At 40.3% G+C, this 15,864-nt stretch overlaps 1 long non-coding RNA gene across 1 annotated transcript; it reads left to right on the forward strand.

The window, feature by feature from the left end:
* The first annotated feature begins 1,321 nt into the window (after positions 1–1,321).
* Positions 1,322–9,272, forward strand: LOC142818267 (uncharacterized). The gene is made up of 2 exons (XR_012895652.1): positions 1,322–2,859; positions 7,333–9,272. It is a non-coding gene; the product is annotated as an uncharacterized LOC142818267 (long non-coding RNA).
* The last annotated feature ends 6,592 nt before the right edge of the window (positions 9,273–15,864 follow it).

The following is a 15,864-nucleotide window of genomic DNA, read 5'->3' on the forward strand; positions in this document are numbered from 1 at the left end:
ACCCTGATGTGTACACACTTCATCATGTGGTCATCAGACTTTGCACAGTTCCTAGCACAACAGGTCTTGTCTTGGCATGCTACCATAACATTAATATGTAAGGGTATATCTACACTTGCTCCCTAGTTCGAGGTAGGGATGCAAATGTAGGAGACCGAAATTGCTAATGAAGTGGAGATTTAAATATCCCGCGCTTCATTAGCATGATCTCGCTGGTGCGTTACTCTGCTCAACAGCTGATTTGAACCAGGAAGTGCGTACCGGGACACATTAGTTTGAACCAAACCCCTTGATTCGAACTAACATTACTCCTCATTTTTGGGGAATATTTAAATCCCCGCTTCATTAGCAATTTTGGTTGCCTTCATTTGCATCCCTAGCTCGAACTAGGGAGCAAGCATTGATGTACCCTCATAGACTAATACTGAGTTGAGACAGTCCCTGGCCAAAGAGACCTAAGCAGATAAGACAAATGAGCCAGAGAAAAGTTAAATGTTATCACAGGATCATCTTTTTTTCTCAAACCCAAACTCTTCTAGTCCCCACCCCCTCCTCTAGTCATGATGTATAGAAAAGGCATTTCTCGGATGCACAGGGTTATAAATCATGGTAGGTAATTCAGCCCCACCTATAGTAATATGACCCTTTCATTTACGTTGGGGTAAGCTCATTGAAATCAAAGCAGATTGTTGCCGGCTGGCCAGCCGAAAGCAAGCAAGCAAGCAAGAAAGAACTGATGAGAATCTTGGTCTACAACTCAAATCAAATCCAAAGCAATTCTTTCTGGAAATTCAAAGGATTTCTGGTTAATTTGCTTGCCTCTTTTAATGTTCATGATCCTCTACACTTCCAAATTCCTTACAGAATCAGAAATAGAAATGCCATAAAATTGAGAGGGCTATTCTTGCAATCTGTATTTCTCACTTGTCTAGAAGCAGAAAGTGACAAATATCCTAAGATAGCCTCTTTGTAAGAAATCTCCCACTTACCCTTGATGATCCATTCAAATTTACATCCAAACTAGTAGGTATTTATCTAAACCAAACTATTAAACCTTGTGAAGTTTACTCATCCCTATGAAATAATACTATGTGAGTTTCTTGGTTTAACAGCAGAAAAATGAAATAGTGATGACAAAAATACTCTTCAAATTAAGGATCTATTAATATTCAAAAGACTTGACATTTGTGCAGAAATTTTGTGCTAAGCTAATAGAACATGATGAGATTTAACCTTGAGATTTTGTGCTTTTACTGTGTGAACAAGTTTAATGCTTTTAAACCCTTATCAGCCTCTTTTCCATGTTTGCGTTTAGAACGTAATCTCCATCAAATGCTGTGGAACACGTCCTCCAAGTGACCTTTTCGGCAATCAGAAATATGCATATGCTCAGATCTGAAGAGCACTACAACCCAGTTTATAGACTCAGAAGAAGATGGCCATTGAAACCAAACAGAATTATTGCTGAGGATCCCCAGGGAGCAAAATGTCTCAGTCATCTCACGGCTAAACAAAAACTTGATTAGATCTCATCTTTGAAAAAAAGAAAGTGCAGGCTTATCCATTTGAATAAGTGCCCTATTCCTGTTACTTTGAAGGGGGAAGCAACAAGAAGTGCTGCATGCATGAACATTAGAATTTGAAGAAAGCAGCTGTGAAGATTTTCAAGGACTAGGAGCCTCAGGGGGACTAGAAATAGAGTTGGATCCTCTCTTCTTGAGGTCCCCAGTGTAAATGCTGAAATATTTGAGGGATGGTTTATTACAATATCATGTGAGTTTACATTCACTAACCTTGTGTTCCAATCTATGGCTGGTTGGTAGTGTATATGAAATGAGTTGGAGGGTTCTCAGTCCCGTTCCTAATGGACAGAAGCCCAAATAATTAAAATAATCTACACAATTGGCACCCACTTGTTGACTGTTTCAGAAGTAGGACCAAGGATTGAATCAAGACAGAGCATCAAGAGGAATATAGCACTGCCACTGCCCTACCCCTGCACTGCACCTCTCCTGTGTGGGGGCAAAAGAGAATTCTGATCTCCAGAGCTGTCTGCTGACCACCTTTCACTAGAGAAGTCATCAACAAAGCAAAACCTCGGGCTATATATACATTAGCATCTTTTGAAAACTTTCTGAAGCTTGCTGTGGAGGGAAAGTAATATCCCTCCCTGCACTCCTCATCCAGCACTTATGCAAATAAACCCATCTTTGACATGAAGATCTCTCTAATCCTTTTTTTCTCCCTGCAGTCTTAAGATTCCCTTCCATCCTCCCCACCAGAGAAAATCAGTGATAGAACTATTTTCTTAAGTGGTCTTATTATTTACTTGACAAACCTTAGCTCGTGATTGAACAATGCTGATTTGGAGCATGGAGCTTCCATTCATATTCTGTTTAGATGGATGTTGTCTATCGTGGGAATGAAAATGATATTTGCTCATAGTCTTAAAGGTGATATGCAAAGGGAAAGTAAATGTCCCCTGTTTCATTATAAATTATAAGGCCTGGAAGGAAGTGCTTTCTGTTCTGTTTTCAGGTTGGAAATATTCTGTTTTTCTTGACACGGAAATAGCAGGAATATCATCTTGTCTCTCCTGTTTATACTTTAGAGGACTGGAAAGATGTACAGGAAAGGAAGCTCACTCCGCCCCCATAGACTGATTGATTTTAAGGCCAGAAGTGACATTTATTATAATCTGTGCTGACCTCCTGCATAACAGGAGGCCAAAGAATCTCAACCAGTAACTTCTGCACTGAGCCCATGATTTCAACTGGAGCCGCAGCATCACTTTTAGAAACTTTAGAAGATTCCAAGTGATGGAGAATCCACTGTGTCCCCAAGTAACTGTTCCAGTGTGTAAGTACCTTCCCTGTGGAAAAATGCCTGTGATTTCTAGTCTATATTTGTTCTAGCTTTACTGTGCAAACATTGGAACTCATTATGTGCCTTTTTCTTTTTTAAAAAAAGATTAGAGTGCTGTCTGCAGCCGGAAATCTCTTCCCCATCTAGATACTGTATTTTACTTTATGTGAAATCTTGTCTTTTGCATGCTTTTATCTTATAATCTACAGCCAAGGAGGCCATCAGGCGGGGGGGGGGGGGGGGAAGGGGTTAGAGGAAGGAGGGGGTTGATATGTACTCCCAGAAGGGGTGGGGCCTCAGGCAGAAGGGGTGGGGAAGGGCTCAGCCAGCAGATCACCCCCAATCCTCAGTGCCACGAATAGCATGCCACACCCCACTCCCTCCTCCCCCCGCCAGTCTTCAGAGCTGCCTGGAGCACCATGAGGCATTCGAGTGACAATTATAAGGGCCCAGGGCTCCTGCTGCCCCTGCTCCTATAGTAGCAATAGTGCTGGCCAGAAGTCCTGGGCCCTTTTAAATCACTGGGCCCCAGGGCAACTGTCACCTTTGCCCCACTGTCTCATTAGCAGGCCTGTCTTCAGCTGACAAAATGCATTTTTTAATCTTCACCAAAATTGACTGTGAATTTGGTAAGGCCCTATTGTAAGCCCTCAAAATAGGGCTGAAGGAAGGAAGTCTGACTAAAATTCCTCCCTTTCATAGTGTGCTGAGGTTTCATGCTTTTGACTCTTGGGATGTGACTCGCAGGGTGCGTCTACACAGCACCCTAAACTCGAAATAAGATACACAATTTGCGCTATGCAAATTGTGTATTTATTTCAAATCTATTTTGAAATTTGGTGCATCTACACAGCACCAAATTTCAAAATAACGTGCTATTTTTAGCCATTCCTTATCCTTTGTGCAACAAAGTTTACCAGGATGATGAAATATTTTGAAATAATGGGTGGCTAGTGTAGAAACAGGGTAGCTCTTTTGGGATACCTCCAGTATCCCAAAATAGACGTGCTGTGTAGACATGTGCTCAGGTTCTTCAGCTCTCCAAAGATACTTCCCACAAAAGCAGGAAAACCAAGACAACATATTTCTGTTGTTAAAAACACATGCCAAGAAGTGCTTTTTGGGAATTCTTTATTCAGCATTTTAAAAGATATGATATATAGAATCATAGAATACTAGAACTGGAAGGGACCCTGAGAGATCATCAAGTCCAGTCGACTGCCTGAATGGCAGGACCAAGCATCATTTAGATCATCCCTGATAGATATCTATTCAAACTGCTCTTAAATATCTCCAGTGATGGAGATCCCAAAACCTCCTTAGTCAATTTATTCCGGTGTTTAACCACCCAGACAGTTAGGAAGTTTTTCCTAATGTTCAACCTAAACCTCCTTTGCTCCAATTTGTAACACTTATTAGATATTTGAAAACTGCTGTCATGTCCCCTCATAGTCTTCTCTTTTTTTAAACTAAACAAGCCCAATTCTTTCAGACTTCCTTCATAGCTCATGTTTTCTAGGCCTTTAATCATTTTCGTTGCTCTTCTCTGGACCTTCTCCAATTTCTCCACATCTTTCTTGAAATGTGGTGCCCAGAATTGGACACAATACTCCAATTGAGGCCTAATCAGTGCAGAGTAGAACGGAAGAATGACTTCTTGTGTCTTGCTCACAACACTCCTGTTAATGCATCCAAGAATCATGTTGGCTTTTTTTGCAACAGCATCATACTGTTAACTTGTATTTAGCTTGTGGTTCACTATAACCCCTAGATTCCTTTCTGCCGTACTCCTTCCTAAATAGTCACTTCCCATTCTATATATGTGAAACTGATTGTTCCTTCCTAAGTAGATTACTTTGCATTTGTCCTTATTAAACTTCATCCTGTTTACCTCAGACCATTTCTCTAGTTTGTCTAGATCATTTTAAATTATGATCCTATCCTCCAAAGCACTTGCAGTCCCTCCCATATCATATATCATATTATATGAATTTCCTTTGAAGGTAACTTTTTAAACCATCTCAAGCCTTAGGATATGTCTACACTGCACTCTTATTTCAAAATAAGCTATTCTGGAATAGTTATTCTGAAAATACCTTATTTTGAAATAGCACCTCTACACTGCAGGGAAGCCTCAAAATTAGTCTAAGGCTGGCTTCCCTAATGTAGACATGCTATCTCGATTTAGAGCCCCAGGAGGTACGTGGGAGGAATAACTTAGAATGTCCCTGGTGAGGGGCTATTTGGAAATAGCAGCAGGGGAGCATCTACACACACCTTATTTTGGAATAGCTCTTTTGGAATAGGTTTGTATGAGGTTTACAGATTTCGGAATAAGCCGTCAATTATTTCAAAATTCTAACAGAATAGCTGTGTAGACCTTCACATTGTTATTTCAAAATAATGCTAGTTATCTCGAAATAACGATGCAGTGTAGACACACCCACCGAAAATTATTCCAAGTGCCTCACAACAGAGATGCAGTGTATGACATTGCATCCCCCCCCCCCCCCATTTCTGTATGGAAATATATCTAACTTGAATATGCTTTATGTAGAACGTGGCATGTACTCTGTCCCTAAAAAGCTTGTAGTCTGCTGAATGTGTATATTCTTTTTGTGTGCCTGTATCATTCCTATATTTGAGGTTAGAAACCTGTTTATATATCTAGATATGCTAATGAAGGAGTTTAATGGCCCAGTGCGCATGACAATGATTTGTGAATAGTCTTGTTTCTCCACTTTTTTTGTAAGCCTGAACTATGTTTGGTCCTGCCAAGACATGTTGCAAGGTCAACTGATGCTGGAGCCCATGTTGGATGCTGTACTTGTCTGGCTCAACAGGACAGGATGTTAGGTGGACTCAGTGGCATGATCTGGCCATTAGGTGACAGTCTCAAATGGATCTCTGTGACCAAACCCATCACATTGTGTGCCTGCTCAGAGATGTTCCAATACAACCAGTGTCACTTGAAACTCCAATGGGCTGAAATCTGCTTTTTCTGACTGACCAAAACATTAAGCAGTCTGATATGTTGTGAGCCATCTGGAGTTTCACTTGTAAGTGAAACTATCCATATATGTTGGATATGTATTCCTGTGCTCAGACAAATATATTCACAAATCTTCCAGGTATTCAAAATGAAATTACAGAGGAGAGAAAAATCCTCTGAACACAATATGCCATTTACATATTTGCAAGTGACTTCAGGGTGCCAGGTATTTTATTATTATTTTGGGTAGTGGTGAACAATGGCTGGTTTATCACAACTGCCTTCTATTGTCACCTGAAAGACAGCTGTCAGATTTAGAACAAACCCAACAATTTAACCTGAGTTGCAAGATCTTGCTATCACCACGTGAGAACCACAGTTTATCCTAGAAAATCAGGGTTCCAGCATATGGATATTCATGTTGATGGAGTTGTGTGAATATTTTAATGTTCTGTCAAATTACTGGTCTTCAGAACATTCCTGGCAGCAAGCCTGGTCGTTTGAGTATTTGCAGAAAGTGAACACAAAAGGATTGTGAATATAGTTGGGGCAAATCCATTTAAAAATGCATCAGTGTGTTGACCAACTCATTTGGAGCAACCTGGAGTTATTTATCCCTTTCCTTGACTTGGGCTTTACAAAAACTGAAGATGAGGAGTTGCTTCCAGAATGAAAAAAAGTTATGCATAGGGTGAGATGATTCGATGGCTCCCTTACTTTAATGAGTGCACACTGCTCCAAGAAGAGACTCCTTTCATTATAGCTACCTGTCACATTGCCATTTATCACACAAAAGCCCTTGGCATGGGGCTTGTGTACACCAGCAGGCAGAGTGAATTACTCATGGGGTGCGGTGGAGAACAATCATCCATTGTAGCGGCAGTTGTCTGAAAAGAGTTGCTTTTGACAAGGTCACTGAATACCATCAGTAAATAAATAATACTGGGGTGGTGGAATGATCAGGACGAGGAGGAGGCACTGTGGGGACAGGGTGGGCTAAGCCTGAATCAGCTCCTTGTATTGCCCATCTCAACTTCCCACTCCACAGAGAGCATGCATGTGTCACCTTGTGGCTGGGAGGTGGTTAAACTACGGTAGGTGGTTTTGGCTGGTGCTGCTGGCATAGCAGAGAGAAGAACTGAGGAAAGAGATCGGAAACCCGCCCACAAATAACATATTCCAGGTAACACATGTAGGTGATTATAGATCTGCTCTGGGCAATGGAGGAGCCATGGTCATGTGCAGCATGATAGGCAAGCTGAAAGTGGGGATTGCAGTGGAACCTTCTAACTTCACCTGCATCCAAGTCTTATCTGGTTTCTGTGGGTTGAGACTACACTAAAAACCTGGTGCTTTTACCTCTCCAAGTGTAAATCACTGGTGAGATGCTTGGAGAATCTCAAGAAAAAAAATCTTTACACATGAAAAGTATCAATTCATGATTAATAAACTAGTGTATTCTTTGTCTCTTTCAGCAATCGCTACCTGGACTTGGTGTGCATCAAACACTCCTGGCTAAAAGCTGCTGTCCATTCCTTTTCTAGGCAGGTTATAGCCAGACCAAGACCATCTTCAGAGATTATTGTGTGTTGCAGTGTTTTCTTCTATTGAATACATCTTGGGACCATAATAATACATTGTACCAATACAGAGCCTTCTGAATTTTTCAGCTAAAATTAGGAAGCAAGGTCAGATCACATTTCAGTTTAATCCATACTGCTCATTCCATGAATGGGAGGTAGGGTCTTAACTAGACATAAGCAAAGAAATACAAACATTTGTTTGAACAGAAGCTACGGACCCACTTTGACAGAACTTGAGACTTTTTTTTCACGTTCCATGAATGCTGTATTTTGTGAAACCTTGGAAACATTTCTGCAAGTGTATTTGCATGAACAGTGACATGACAAGAGTTCAGATAGCCATCTGCAAATATTTTTCTAGGTTGAGGAATCATCCAGTCTAGGACTAGGAACACAAACAAGTGTTGTTCATGTGACAGCAATAATCATGAGGAATAGTTTGCCAGATTTATGTGTTCATGTAAAATCCTGGGTACATGAGTATTGCTCTAATGGACCCTGATCCAGTAAAGCACGTAAGTACATTTTTGCTTAAAGCATGTTCTGAAGTTTTCACCCATTCATCAAAGCATATGTTTGAATTTAAGCACAAAGATTTTAATGAGATTTAAGTGCTATTGGAATTTGGTGAATCAAGATCCTCCATAAATATATAGTCATAAAAGTGTGAAGCACTGGGATCGCTCATCTGCTTAAAGTTACTCATCTGCTTCAATGCTTTACTGGACTGGGCCCTTAAAGACTTCAACATGTAGCTCTATATAATTTAAGAATAAAATTAACATTTTTTAAAATGCATCCAAAAAGACTGACCACTTTGAAAGGCTAAAGTTGAAACTAGATAAGTTCAAAGATCTGCAGCCTCTTTGAATCTGAAAAAAATCAAATTATCTTTTGCATTTATCAGATAAATAATTCTGTCAAGTCTCCTACATCAGTAGCATCCCCAGCAGTCTTTGCAGACTAGTTGCCGAATAAGTGGTTAAATAAATCTGTTACAATTATTCTGATAACAAAAAACTAAAGTGACATTATGTCTTCTCCAATGTAAAGTAAAATCCTCTTTCTTGCTGCTTTTTTGGTGATATTGTATTTCGATACTAGCCAAGAATTTATTTGTGGGGTGTAATTGCAGGGCCCAAAATAGTTCTAGCTTCTTTTCAGAGATAGGATCTTAAAAAGCCAACATTCATATGACAGTGTCTTATCATAATGTGACATTTCACTTAAGGAAATACAAGACTCAATCATCCCTAAATTTATAGACTCTTTGTGCACTAAGAAACAGACATGAGCTCAGACTTTGTCTATAATGAATAGGAGCAGGAGTTTGAACACCCAGCTATTTATAAGAAGGTCTTGTCTCCACAAAAGACTGCAAGGTCTTTGGGTCAAGCTCTCTACCAGCTGACAATAATGTCTCTTTGCCTTCTATTAGAAATAGGATTAAACCACAGCAAGGTGCAAAATACAGCAATGAAACTCAACTGTTCAGTAGCCCCATGACATGCAACACATTCCAGACAGCCTCCAACCAATTGTTTGAAAGAGGAAGAAATGTTAGAATGTCCAGAAGGAAGAGAAAAAAACATAGGAATTCCAATATTATACAATGTAGGCTGTTCCATCAGAGTACCCAGGCTAATGAGAAGAGTTAGGCACAGATATCTTTCGCTTGGGTATCAAATTTCAAATCTTGGCTACTTGAATAAAACCTCACCGCAAAGCCATTGTGACTAGATCGGGGACTGAAATCTGCCCAAAAAAAAGTATTTGTTGAACATTTTTGGATAATAAACAACCACAAAAAATTGTGATCTGCTCATGGACAATTCACAGGGTGAGAAAAGAGTTCTAAATCCCATGGATGAATATCTGTGCTGTCACAGACAAAGGCTACTGTCCCATGAACAGCTTTACTTGAACTGGAAGTCTCTTGAAGTGCTCTAGTTAGGGTCTCGCAGTAATCCAGGAACACAAGGTTTTTGCATAGTAATGCCTATCTACACTAACCTTTGCAGTCAATCTAATCTACATGACTCCAGGTACATAAATAGCGCAGCTGAAGTCGACATATTTACTGTGGCATCTTGTGTGTAATAAGGTTGCCGGAAGCTGTTCTCCTATCAATGCCAGTCACTCTTCTCATCCTGGTGGAGTACCAGCATTGACAGGAGAGCACTCAGAGATCGATTTATCATGTCTAAGCAGCTGTGATAAGTCAACGGCCAGTGGATTGATAATTTCAGTGTCAATCCCAGGTATAGTGGAAACAAGCCTAGAGGGTGATATCCTGGCCCTATTCAAGCCAATAGCAAAACTTCCATCAACTTCTTTGGGGCCTGGATGCCATGGAGATCCAGCAAAAGGTTTATGAATATCTGATAAAATATTTTCAGATGCTGAAAAGAGATGGTAAATTGATCAAAGGAGAGTCTTGGCTATAAGGGGTTTGTGGGGGGTGGGTTTCCATCTTTTGTCTTCTGGAGGAAAGGCAGAGCTGGAGATCTTACTGCAGAGTATAAATACACTAACAAGCACATTCTCTTCATGCATAGGGTAAGGATCTGCTTAAATTCAGTGTAAAGATCCTTAGATGGTTAAAACAAAACAAGCCTAAGTTTGGGGAAATTGGCAATGGAGGTTTTTTTTTATTGTCTTTTTTCCCCTTCTTCCAAAGGTAATCGATGTCAATGTGGTGGGGTGGGAACTAGTCCTGATGTAAATTAAAATACGAACACAATATTCTATACAGGAAACTCTGAAACTATTGTAAATGAATTGAGGGGTTAGAGACATCATTTGTTGTGAATGGATAATGTAAAGCTGAGGGGAAGAGGAAAGAATAGAGTTTGTACATTTGCCAGAATACGGAAGGGGCACAATATGAAAATGTAACTAGATAGATTTGAAAGGTAGCAGAATTCCACTCTGGAGGTGGCTGAATTTCTCTGAGGAATGAACTAATTATTGTATACATACACACACACACACACACACACACACACACACACGCTACAGTACACTCACATAAGATGCACAGAGACACGCACAGTTTCTAAATCCCTTTGTAATAAAAGGCACTGTCTATAAATATAACATTGTTATTGTGTATGCAAGATTTAATTCATGAATGGTTTTGCAAATAGAGCTAATTCCCACAAAGATGCAACTTCATTTCAAGAAGAGCTTCCTGATGAAATTTCAAACAAAAGCTTCTGAGAGGATAACATCACCTCAGTTGGCATCGTGTTGAAACACATCCTTTTCAGAAAAAGAGAAATCAAAGCAAGTGCCCAGCCCCAGAGGAGGTAGCAGATATCAGTGAACGGCACACTGCTGGTGATATAAAATGGTGTATAAAATGTCACCCAGCACTGAATGCCCCAAAGTGTTCTTGTGTAGAGAGAAAGACATGGAGGGCAAAATGTCTCAAATTGTGAGAAAATTTCTGTTCGGACTGAAAGCCAATGTCACCTTCCAAAGAAAAGGTATGGAAAGATGCTTTTCTTTTTTCTAACGGGAGGCAAAGTTTTCCTGTGATCACAGTGAGGCTCTGGGACACAAGTGACATGATCTTGATTCTGCTGCTGATTTAGTTTGTGAGTTTAGCAAGACACTTGCTTCTCCATTGCTCAGTTTCCCCATCTTTAGAATAGCCATCCAGTTCCACAAATGAGAGGGATAAAAAATAAGCAAGACCTTTTATTATGCTGTATGCATAATTATATCACACTCCTAGGAGCTCGTCCAAAGTGCACTGAAATCAGTGGATAGACTCTCCCTGAATTCGACATTGCCTCAAACCTCTAATCTATGTATTTTGAAATGACTAAAATGAAATGCAGATAGATGGCTCCATAATCATAGTGAAGATATTAATGACCCTTTTCAAGCTGAGTATGTTACACTAGTGGACAGCCACTAATTTGGACTATTGCAGGTCTAATGCCTAGTAACAAGCAGAAAAGTGGGCTGTATTTTATTCACTAGCAGCAGTTGTAGTGGGATACTAAACTATTATTCAGTGCAACCAATAGGGCAACATCTACACTGCAGGCTTTTTGCGCTTTCATAAAAACTTGCAGAGTGTCTACACTGCACGCGTGTTTTTGTGTAAGTAAATTTACAGTATAGCGTAGGAAAACAGGGCTTCTTCTGGAAGAGTTATTCCTCTCCCCCACGAGGAATATGCCCTCTTGCGCAAGAGCTCTTCCACAAGAAGGCAGTATAGACAGGCAACATGAATTTCTCGCGTAAGAAAGCCCTATGGCTAAAATGGCCATCAGAGCTTTCTTGCGCAAGAGAGCATCCACACTACCATGGACACCCTTGCACAAAAGCACATTTCTTGCGCAAAAGCACTTGGAAGTATGGACACACTCTTGTGGAAGACCTTCTGCACAAGAACTCTTGTGCAAAACAGTTCTTGCTCAAGAAGCCTGCAGTGTAGACATAGCCTAGGTGTGTAAAATGCCTTATTTACATTAACCTCAGCCATGAGGTAGAGCACTAAAGGATCTTATGATTACTTTTGGTGTGTATAATAAACAATCCTTTAGAGTAGTCCATATCTGACACAGAAATGCATGACATGGTGTCAGGAATAAACAAAGAAGAAAAACAGAAGGAAAACAGAAAAGGGCTCCTAGGATGATCGAGGAATGAAAATCCAAACTTCTAAAAGGAAACCTAAAGAGCTTAGCTTGCTCAGCCAAGCCAAAACAAGGCTGAAGGGAGATATGATTGCTGTTGATAAATAGATCCAAAGGGAGGGAGAGGAGTTATTTAAATTAAACCTGTTGATGGTCAGTTGATAGCCATCTGTTCTTGTGTGCACACTAGCACTTAAGTTGAACATTAGGCAAAGTTTTCTAACCACTAGAGGAATGAAGATTTGGACCAGACTTCTAAGGAGAGTAGTGTGGGCTAAAAACCTAACTGGCTTCAGAACTGAGCTTGATAGCTTTATGGAGAGGATAGTATGATGAGACTGCCCACAATGGCATGTATTCAATCTGTGACTTCTAGCAGCAAATATCTCCAAAAGCCAGTGATGGAACACTAGATGAGGAGAGCTCTGAGTTACTACCAAGAATTCTTCTCCAGGCATCTGGCTGGTGGGGCTTGCCCATGTGCTCAGGGTCTAACTGATCACCATATGTAGATCTGGTAGGAATTTTCCCCTTGTTCAGACTGGCAGAGATCCTGTGGTTTTTTGTTTGTTTGTTTGTTTGTTTTCATCTGTAGCATGGGGCAGAGGTCACTTGCAAGTTTAAACTAGTGCAAGTGGTGGGTTCTCTGTAATTTGAAGTTTTTAAATGAAGTTTTGAGGACTTCAGTGACTCAGCCAGAGGTTATGGGTCTATTATATGAGTGGGTGGGTGAAGTTCTATTGCCTGCAACCAGCAAGGGGTCAGACTAAATGATCATAATAATCCCTTCTAGCCCAAATGTCTCTGAGGTCTATGAATTGCATTAATGGTTGCAGACACAAGAAATGACAACAGACGTTGCAGGATCTCACCAACATGCCACTCTTAATACCCCCAAAGACCTTCAGCTTTGACAAACTTTTAGAATGGACAGATTGGAAACAGAATCTTGCAAGATTTTGCATAGCTATCAAGCTGCACAAAGAAACTAGAGATATGCAGACATTGCTTTAATTTATTCTGTGGAGAAGCAAGCACAGCATATCTTTAAATCTTTTGACTTTACTGAAGACTGTCGCAAAGATGACTGTGCAATGGCTATGTTTGATACATAATTTATACCTCAGAAAAATTTGGTTTATGAAAATGCATGTCTCCACCACAGAATTCAAGAACCAGGGGAAAATATTAAATGCTTTATAAACACTCTGCATATGCTGGCTGAACACACTGATTTTTGGAAAAGCAAAACATGAAGGCTGTGTCTAGACTGCATCCCTTTTCCGTAAAAGGGATGCAAATTAGACATATCACAATTACAAATGAAGCGGGGATTAAAATCTCCCCCCTTCATTAGCATAAAAATGGCTGCCGCTTTTTTCCGGCTCAGAGCTTTGCCAGAAAAAAGCACCAGTCTAGACACGGATCTTTTGGAAAATAAAGCCTTTTCCGAAAGATCCCTTATCCCTCTTAAAATAATTAAAGATTTAAATCCCCGCTTCATTTGCAATTGCGATATGTCTAATTTGCATCCCTTTTACGGAAAAGGGATGCAGTCTAGACACAGCCAAAATTATTAGACAGGTGGGTTATTGGATTAACAGATTAAAAACCTTTCACAGCAGCTACAACCAAAAAGAGCTTTAACCTGAGCTACAGATATACAGATACCAAATAGAATTAGTTAACAGGAAAAAGGCAGGGGCAATTGAAACTAGCTTAGAAGCTATATGCAAGGTAGTAGTAGCTGTGTTGGTCCCAGGACATTAGCGTAACAAGGCAGATGAGGTAATATCTCTCCACCAACAGAAATTGATCTAATAAAGGATATTACCTCACCCACCTTGTCTCTTCAGAGGCTATAAACAGACATTAGAGTGTTAAAAATCATTATTATAAAACTCTGAGGGAAGGGGAGAGAAATCCCAGGGAATTCCAGCCTGCATGCCCAAGGTGTGGAAAAAGTTACATCCACAAAATGATGTATGTCCCGCCAGAAACACACTGTGTAATACATGCAAAAAATATGCACATTTTGCAGCTGTTTGCCGCACCAAAGAAGTCAGGGAATTGACTCATATTACAGACAATCAAGAGCCATTGTTTCTGGGATCTATCACTTGGGATGAGATAGAATCTGTCTGGAGAGTGAAATTGAATATTCATGGCAAGGCTATTGACTTTAAAATTGATTCAGAAGCTGATGTCACAGTCATCTTGGAAGGGATTTACAGTCATCTTCATCCATCCAAGAGCTGAAGTCACCTGAGATAGCTCCGACTAGCCCTAGAGATACTCTGAACTACATGGATCATTCATCACAGAAACATATTACAAAGACAAAAGCTATGCATTCAGAGTGCATGTGATCAAAGGATTAAAGACCAACAACTTTCTCAGAAGCAGCATGGTAACCATGATGGAGCTGTGAGAAAGGTGGAAGAACTCAAGGGACGACTTGATGATAGAGCACGTTTTAGAGGTAATCCAGAAGAAATTACAGCCGGTCCCCAAGTTGCGAATGGTCGACTTACAACCGTTCACAGTTACAACCAAAGTGGTCGTAAATGGCGAATCCTGAGTTACGAACGCAATCCGCACTTACGAAAAGTGCGGTCGAGTGTAACTTAATGGGGTCCGACTTACGAACGAACTGAGTTTCGACCAATTGCATGGTGCGTAACCAGTTTGTAAGTTGGGAACAGGCTGTAATTTAAGAGACAATGCTGAATCATGCCGTGTTCACACACTTTTACCAGACAGGCTTTGGAAGAGACCAACAGCAGATGTATGTGAAATCAGAGGACATTGTTACCTGGCCATCATGAACTGGTTTCCCATGTATATAGAAATAATATATTTGACAGACATGACACCATTTCAGTGGTATGAAGAAACTGAAGGGCACTTTGCACATTTCAGCATTCCAGAAAAATTACTGATGGACAACCGACCACAATTCACTACAGCAGAATTTAAGTCATCTCAAATGAAATCTGATTTTGATCATATTACTAGCAATCCACATTATCCACACGTGAAAAAGAGAGATGGAGGCAGCTGTACAAACAGCCAATAAAATCCTGTAGCAGGAAGATCCATTCCTTGCTCTTCTGAGTTACAGAGCAACACCATTAGCGGCCACTGGATACAGTCTAGCAAACCTCCAAACCACTTTACCAGTTTTGGAAAGGGAACAGTCTCTGAAGCAGCCACAGATGAAGACAGTATAAAAAATGAATCAAAAGACTAAAAGAGTTTATGGCCATTTTTACAAGAGACGTCACTCCACTAGGGAACTGCTACATCTAGAACCTAGTGACCAAGTTTATCTCAAATTGGATGGAGAAAAAAGGATAGACGGCTCTAGCTGTTGTAGGAAAAAAAAAATCAGTGTCCAAATCAGATGTGATCAAGTCTGACAGTGGAGAGTTCAACAGAAGCCGTTGATATCTACAATGTGTTTTTCAGAAAGAACAATGACTGGAGCAAACTCTAAGATGACTGATGAAGAAGACAACTCCAGGATTCCAAAATAACCCCAGCCGGTCTTTGCAGTGAATGGACAATTAGATGACCAAGTGTTACATGTTCTGGTCATGTAATTAGAAAACTAATACAACTCAGAGACACTTAACAGACTGATACATACTGAACTTCAAAGACAGCATGCTAGTGTACTATTGTAAATGGTAGGAATGTAGGTTTTAAAGGGGGAGATGCAGTGGGATGCTAAATTGCTTTATACTGTTAAGCCACTAAGCGGCAC

Source organism: Pelodiscus sinensis, chromosome 14 (assembly GCF_049634645.1).
Source record: "Pelodiscus sinensis isolate JC-2024 chromosome 14, ASM4963464v1, whole genome shotgun sequence".
NCBI classification, from domain to species: Eukaryota; Metazoa; Chordata; order Testudines; family Trionychidae; genus Pelodiscus; species Pelodiscus sinensis.